The sequence below is a fragment of the Bombina bombina genome, chromosome 2 (assembly GCF_027579735.1).
Source record: "Bombina bombina isolate aBomBom1 chromosome 2, aBomBom1.pri, whole genome shotgun sequence".
Taxonomy (NCBI): Eukaryota; Metazoa; Chordata; class Amphibia; order Anura; family Bombinatoridae; genus Bombina; species Bombina bombina.
Genome location: NC_069500.1, coordinates 973513592 through 973520958, shown reverse-complemented (window position 1 = coordinate 973520958; position 7367 = coordinate 973513592).

The following is a 7367-nucleotide window of genomic DNA, read 5'->3' as shown; positions in this document are numbered from 1 at the left end:
TTAGACTTAGGTTTTTGTTTTTGGGGGAGTTGGTTGGGTGGGGGATTTTACTCTTAGGGGATACTTTGTAATTTTTTTATGTAAAATAGCTGTTTAACTTAGGGCAATGCCCTACAAAAGGCCCTTTTAAGGGCTATTGGTAGTTTATCGTTAGATTAGGGGGTGTTTTTATTTTGGGATGGCTTGTTTGTTTTTACAGGGGTATTAGAATAGGTTTAATTTTTATGATTTTGTATCATTTTGTATATTATTATTTGTAATATTAGATTTTTTTTATTTTTCGTAATTTAAGTGTTTGGGTTTTATTTGTAATGTTAGGGGGGGTTTCTTCATAGTGTTAGGATTTTTTAATTTTGTAACTTAGGTTTTTTATTTTTCGTTTATTTTATTTTTTTAAAATAGTAATGGTAGGTTAATTTATAGTTTAAACATAGTTGTTTTTTTTACAGGTGTTATTTATTTTAATGTAGTATATTGTAAGTTTAATTTAAAGTAAGAAGGTGTTAGGTTTAGGGGTTAATAGTTTAATTTAGTTTGTCACAATGTGGGGGGACGGCGGTTTAGGGGTTAATAGGTTTATTATAGTAGTTGCAATGTAGGGGCCAGCGGTTTAGGGGTTAATAGGTTTATTATAGTAGTTGCGATGTGGGGGGGTCGGCAGTTTAGGGGTTAATATTTTATTTTAATGTTGGCTATGTGGGTTGGCAGCGGATTAGGGGTTAATAAGTTTAATAAAGTAATCGCATACAGTCGCAATAAAAATTCCACACTCAAAAGCCATTTTTTTGAGTGCGGAATGGAGAGTTGCGGTACAGTCTAAAATGCTTGCGATATAGCCGTACCGCCGCGACTTGTAATACGGGAGATCTGCCATTCTGTGCGCAAATGCCAATTTTTCAGCAGTATAGCCGTACCGTAAAGCTTGTCATTTGGCCCACTGTAATTGTTATTATTAAATACATGCTAACATTTTAAAACTTTTAAAGATATTAGTTGATGGGTATTACCAGTAAAACTTCTGTAATATACTACGTCACTTTTCCAATATTTTCAGAAAACATATTTCAAGCATTATTTTTATTATGCTGCGGATGCAGCTGTTACCGCGCGACCCTTTAGGCTCGCCGGAAACAAAAGTTAAGAAGCAACATGTCGTAAGACCGCTGCTCCTTAACGATTGGGATGATTGACACCCCCTGCTACGAATGTGCAGGGGGCAGCATTGCACAATCATTTCACCAGAAATGCTTGTGCAATGTTAAATGCCGACAGCATATGCTGCTTATGCGGAATCATGTCCGCCCGCCGCTTGATAATTCGGCCCCATTGAGTGACAGTTTGTTTGTTTTGTCCAAAAATTGTATGTATTATTTGACATTAATAAATGCAATAGATAATACAAATTACACTTTAAATGTATATGATTTGCACACAAGTAAAATATGATCATCACACTACTCATTCCTCAAGTAATTGCTTATTATGTTTACAAATTATTAATTATTAAATTATGCAAAATTATATGAAATCGCATTTGCATACATAATGTAAAACTGTATTTAAAAAAATTATGCATTCATCATCAATACTGAATCGATAAGCAAAATATGTTTTGGTTCTGTGTAAATTACTGTTCATAAATCCCCAAGAAAAACTCTTGTAAAAACCTGAAAAAAACGTTTCTTATATTTGTTTGTGCATTCACCCAGGACAAGTGAAAGAAAACAAGACATTCCTGTTATACAATACTTATAATAGCTTCTTTCATGATTCAGATACAGCATGCAATTTTAAGCAACTTTCTAATTTACTCCTATTATCAATTTTTCTTCGTTCTCTTGGTATCCATATTTGAAAAAGCAGGAATCTAAGCTAAGGAGCTGGCCCATTATGGTTCAAAACACTGCATAGCACTTGCTGATTGGTAGCTACATTTAGCCACCAATCAGCAAACGCAACCGAGGTGCTGAACCAAAAATGGGTCGGCTCCTTAGCTTAGATTACTGTTTTTTCAAATAAAGATAGCAAGAGAACGAAGAAAAATTGATAATAGGAGTAATTTAGAAAGTTGCCAAAAATGGCATGCTTTATCTAAATCATTAAAGAAAAAATGTGGGTTTAGTATCCCTTTAACTTACTTAACAGAAACTGAAGCAAAACAGCACACACATTAAATTTAAAATGTTAACATGGCCAATTCCAATAAATTTAAATGGTGTTTATGAAGTCTTGCTGTTAAAGGGACATGAAACCCAAACTTTTTCTTTAAAGGGACATTGAACCCAAATTTTTTCTTTTTGTAATTCAGAAAGAGCATGCAATTTTAAGCAACTTTCTAATTTACTCCTATTATCAATTTTTCATCATTCTCTTGCTATCATTATTTGAAAAAGAAGGCATCTAAGCTTTTTTTGGTTTCAGTACTCTGGACAGCACTTTTTTATTGGTGGATGAATTTATCCACCAATCAGCAAGGACAACCCAGGTTGTTCACCAAAAATGGGCCGGCATCTAAACTTACATTCTTGCATTTCAAATAAAGATACCAAGAGAATGAAGAACATTTGATAATAGGAGTAAATTAGAAATTTGCTTAACATTTCATGCTCAATCTGAATCACAAAATAATTTTTTGGGTACAGTGTCCCTTTAATGATTCAGATAGAGAATGGAAATTTAAAAAAAAAATCCAATTTGTTTCTATTATTAAATTATCTTCATTCTAATGTTTTTCTTTCTTGAAAAGATATCTAGATAGGTAGCATGCACATGTCTGGAGCACTACATGACAGGAAATAGTGCTGCCATCTAGTGCTCTTACTAATGTATAACAATGTTACAAAACTGCTGCCATAGAGTGCTGCAGACACGTGCACACTCCTGAACCTACCTTCCTGCTTTTCAACAAAGGATAACAAGAAAACAAAGACAATTTGATAATAGAAGTAAATTAGAAAGTTGTTTAAAATTGTGTGTTCTATCTGAAACATGAAAGAACAATTTTGGATTTTGTGTCCCTTTAAATTCAGTGTTGTATGGGTGCAAAATATGTGGTATATGGTTTGTATTCTGTAAAAAAAAAAATGAAAATAAAGACCCTATATATGTTTTAATTGACAGGAGATCATCATGTACTGGTAATAGTGATCACCTGGTGTTAATAAATGTGTATTTATTTGAGTAGAGGCTTATGGGATCCCCTATGTGCACATCAAAGTTATAGAACTATACCCAAAGTTCTTACATGTCATGATCTATATCTAAAATAATTATATAGGGCTATTTATTGCTCCTGCTCGTGTGCTAAATCTGCTAGAAGCTGAAAGTTTTGGCACAAGCACTAACTCAATGCCAGCAAATAGTCTTGGAACTTGGAATATCACAACCACGTTAACATATTCCCCTTAGCTACAATGGAGCGAGAAAAGTGGTGGAAAAACTAAAACCCAACAAGTCACGTAACCTGATTGCATTCTCTCAAGTGCGCTAACCAGACATGCAAATGTTACTATTTAACTTTTCACCTAGAATAAAATGTTCTACTTATTCATAACTACATATTTCCATATATATATATGATGCTTTTTTGGTCAATTATATATCTATACACGAAGTTCACTCTCACCTCTTAAGATACGAGCCAGGGTGTCAGGAGTCGCAATATCCAATTCCAAGTAATAGATCCGCACTCGCTGGACTTTCAAAAAACAATAGTTTATTGTGTACAGTGACGTTTCGGGGAGCAAACTGTCCCCTTCATCAGACCAAAATTATTAGGCAAGTTGTATTTTTGAGGATTCATTTTATTATTGAGCAACTACAGTGCTCTCGCTTGGTCCAAAATGTTAATAAACCTCAAACCTGAAAATTTAAGACAGTAAAAGTGAGGTGTTGGCTTTCTTAGGAAAATATCCTACACCTAGATTTAGAGTTTTGCGTTAGCCGTCAAAAGCAGCGTTAAGGGGTCCTAACGCTGCATTTTACCGCCCGCTGGTATTTAGAGTCAGGCAGGAAAGGGTCTAACGCTCACTTCCCTACCGCGACTCCAGGCTACCGCAGATCCCCTTACGCCAATTGCGTATCCTATCTTTTCAATGGGATCTGCCTAACACCGGTATTTGGAGCCTTGGGAGAAGTGAGCAGTAGACCCTCTACCGACAAGACTCCTACCGACAAAAAAAGTCAGTAGTTAAGAGCTTTATGGCTAACCGAATATAAAGCTCCTAACTACTGTGCTACAAAGTACACTAACACCCATAAACTACCTATATACCCCTAAACCGAGGCCACCCCACATCGCCGCCACTATAATAAAAAAATTTAACCCCTAATCTGTTGACCGGACACCGCCGTCACCTACATTATACCTATAAACCCCTAATCTGCTGCCCCTAACATCGCCAACCCCTATATTATATTTATTAACCCCTAATCTACCCCCCAACGTCGCCGCTACCTAACTACACTTATTAACCCCTAATCTGCCGACCGGACCTTGCCGGCACTATAATAAATGTATTAACCCCTAAACCGCCGCACTCCTGCCTCACAAACACTAGAATAAATGTTATTAACCCCTAATCTGTCCTCCCTAACATTGCCGCCACCTACCTACAATTATTAACCCCTAATCTCCCGCCCGCACCGTCGCCGCTACTATAATAAAGTTATTAACCCCTAAACCTAACTCTAACCCTAACCCTAACATAAATATAATTTGAATGAAACTAAATAATATTCCTAAAAATAACTAAATTAATCCTATTTAAAACTTAATACTTACCTATAAAATAAACCCTAATATAGCTACAATATAACTAATAATTACATTGTAGCTATTTTAGTATTTATATTTATTTTACAGGCAACTTTGTATTTATTTTAACTAGGTACAATAGCTATTAAATAGTTAATAACTATTTAATAGCTACCTAGTTAAAATAAGTACTAAATTACCTGTAAAATAAATCCTAACCTAAGTTACAAATATACCTAACACTACACTATCAATAAATTAATTAAATAAATTACCTACAATTAGCTAAACTAAAATACAATAAAATAAACTATTCTATAATACAAAAAAACAAACAGCAAATTACAAAAAATAAAAAAGAATTACAAGAAGTTTAAACTAATTACACCTAATCTAAGCCCCCTAATAAAATAAAAAATCCCCCCAAAATAAAAAAATGCCCTACCCTATTCTAAACTACCAAAGTAATCAGCTCTAGTACCAGCCCTTAAAAGGACTTTTTGTGGGGCATTGCCCCAAAGTAATCAGCTCTTTTACCTGAAAATAAAAATACAATACCCCCCAAACATTACAACCCACCACCCACATACCCCTACTCTAACCCACCCAAACCCCCCTTAAAAAAAAATATCGCTAACCCCCTGAAGATCTCCCTACCTTGAGTCGTCTTCACCCAGCCGAGCCGAATTCTTCATCCAAGGTGCGCAGAGGAGGTCCTTGATCCGGTAGAAGTCGTCATCCAAGCGGCAAAGAACGGGTCCTCCATTCGGTAGAAGTGTTCATCCAGGCGGCGTCTTCAATCTTCATCCATCCGGAGCCGACGCGGAGTCATCCTCTTCAACCGACGACTTCCCGACGAATGAAGGTTCCTTTAAGGGACGTCATCCAAGATTCCGATTGGCTGATAGCACATTGAACTCGCATTCAATTGGCTGTTCCGATCAGCCAATAGAATGCGAGTCCAATACAATTGGTTGATTGGATCAGCCAATCGGATTGAACTTCAATCTGATTGGCTGATTGCATCAGCCAATCAGATTTTTTTCTACCTTAATTCCGATTGGCTGATAGAATACTATCAGCCAATCGGAAATTGAAGGGACGCCATCTTGGATGACGTCCCTTAAAGGAACCTTCATTCGTCGGGAAGTCGTTGGTTGAAGAGGATGGCTCCATGTCGGCTCCGTTGAAGATTGCTCTGCTCCGCTCCGGATGGATGAAGATTGAAGACGCCGCCTGGATGAACACTTCTACTGGATGGAGGACCTCTTCTTTGCCGCTTGGATGAAGACTTCTACTGGATCGAGGACCTCCTCTGTGCACCTTGGATGAAGAATTCGGCTCAGCTGGGTGAAGACGACTCAAGGTAGGGAGATCTTCAGTGGGTTAGCGATAGGTTTTTTTAAGGGGGGTTTGGGTGGGTTAGAGTAGGGATATGTGGGTGGTGGGTTGTAATGTTTGCGGGGGTATTGTATTTTTATTTTCAGGTAAAAGAGCTGATTACTTTGGGGCAATGCCCCGCAAAAAGCCCTTTTAAGGGCTGGTAACAGAGCTGATTACTTTGGTAGTTTAGAATAGGGTAGGGCATTTTTTTATTTTGGGGGGATTTTTTATTTTATTGGGGGCTTAGATTAGGTGTAATTAGTTTAAACTTCTTGTAATTCTTTTTTATTTTTTGTAATTTAGTGTTTAGTTTTTTTTGTGTTATAGAATAGTTTATTTTATTGTATTTTAGTTTAGCTAATTGTAGGTAATTTATTTAATTAATTTATTGATAGTGTAGTGTTAGGTATATTTGTAACTTAGGTTAGGATATATTTTACAGGTAATTTAGTACTTATTTTAACTAGGTAGCTATTAAATAGTTATTAACTATTTAATAGCTATTGTACCTAGTTAAAATAAATACAAAGTTGCCTGTAAAATAAATATAAATCCTAAAATAGCTACAATGTAATTATTAGTTATATTGTAGCTATATTAGGGTTAATTTGATAGGTAAGTATTTAGTTTTAAATAGGATTAATTTAGTTAATTTTAGGAATATTATTTTGTTTCATTTAAATTATATTTATGTTAGGGGGGTGTTAGGGTTAGAGTTAGGTTTAGGGGTTAATAACTTTATTATAGTAGCGGCAACGGTGCAGGCGGGAGATTAGGGGTTAATAATTTAGGTAGGTGGCAGCGATGTTAGGGAGAGCAGATTAGGGGTTAATAAAATTTATTCTAGTGTTTGCGAGGCGGGAGTGTGGCGGTTTAGGGGTTAATACATTTATTATAGTGGCGGCGAGGTCTGGTCGGCAGATTAGGGGTTAATAAGTGTAGGTAAGGTAGCGGCGATGTTGGGGGGCAGATTAGGGGTTAATAAATATAATATAGGGGTCGGCGGTGTTAGGGGCAATAGATTAGGGGTTCATAAAGATAATGTAAGTTTTGGCGGTGTCCGGAGCGGCAGATTAGGGGTTAATAATATAATGCAGGTGTCAGCGATAGTGGGGGCGGCAGATTAGGGTTTAATAAGTGTAAGGTTAGGGGTGTTTAGACTCGGGGTTCATGTTAGGGTGTTAGGTGCAGACTTTAGAGAGTGTTTCCCCATAGGAAACAATGGGGC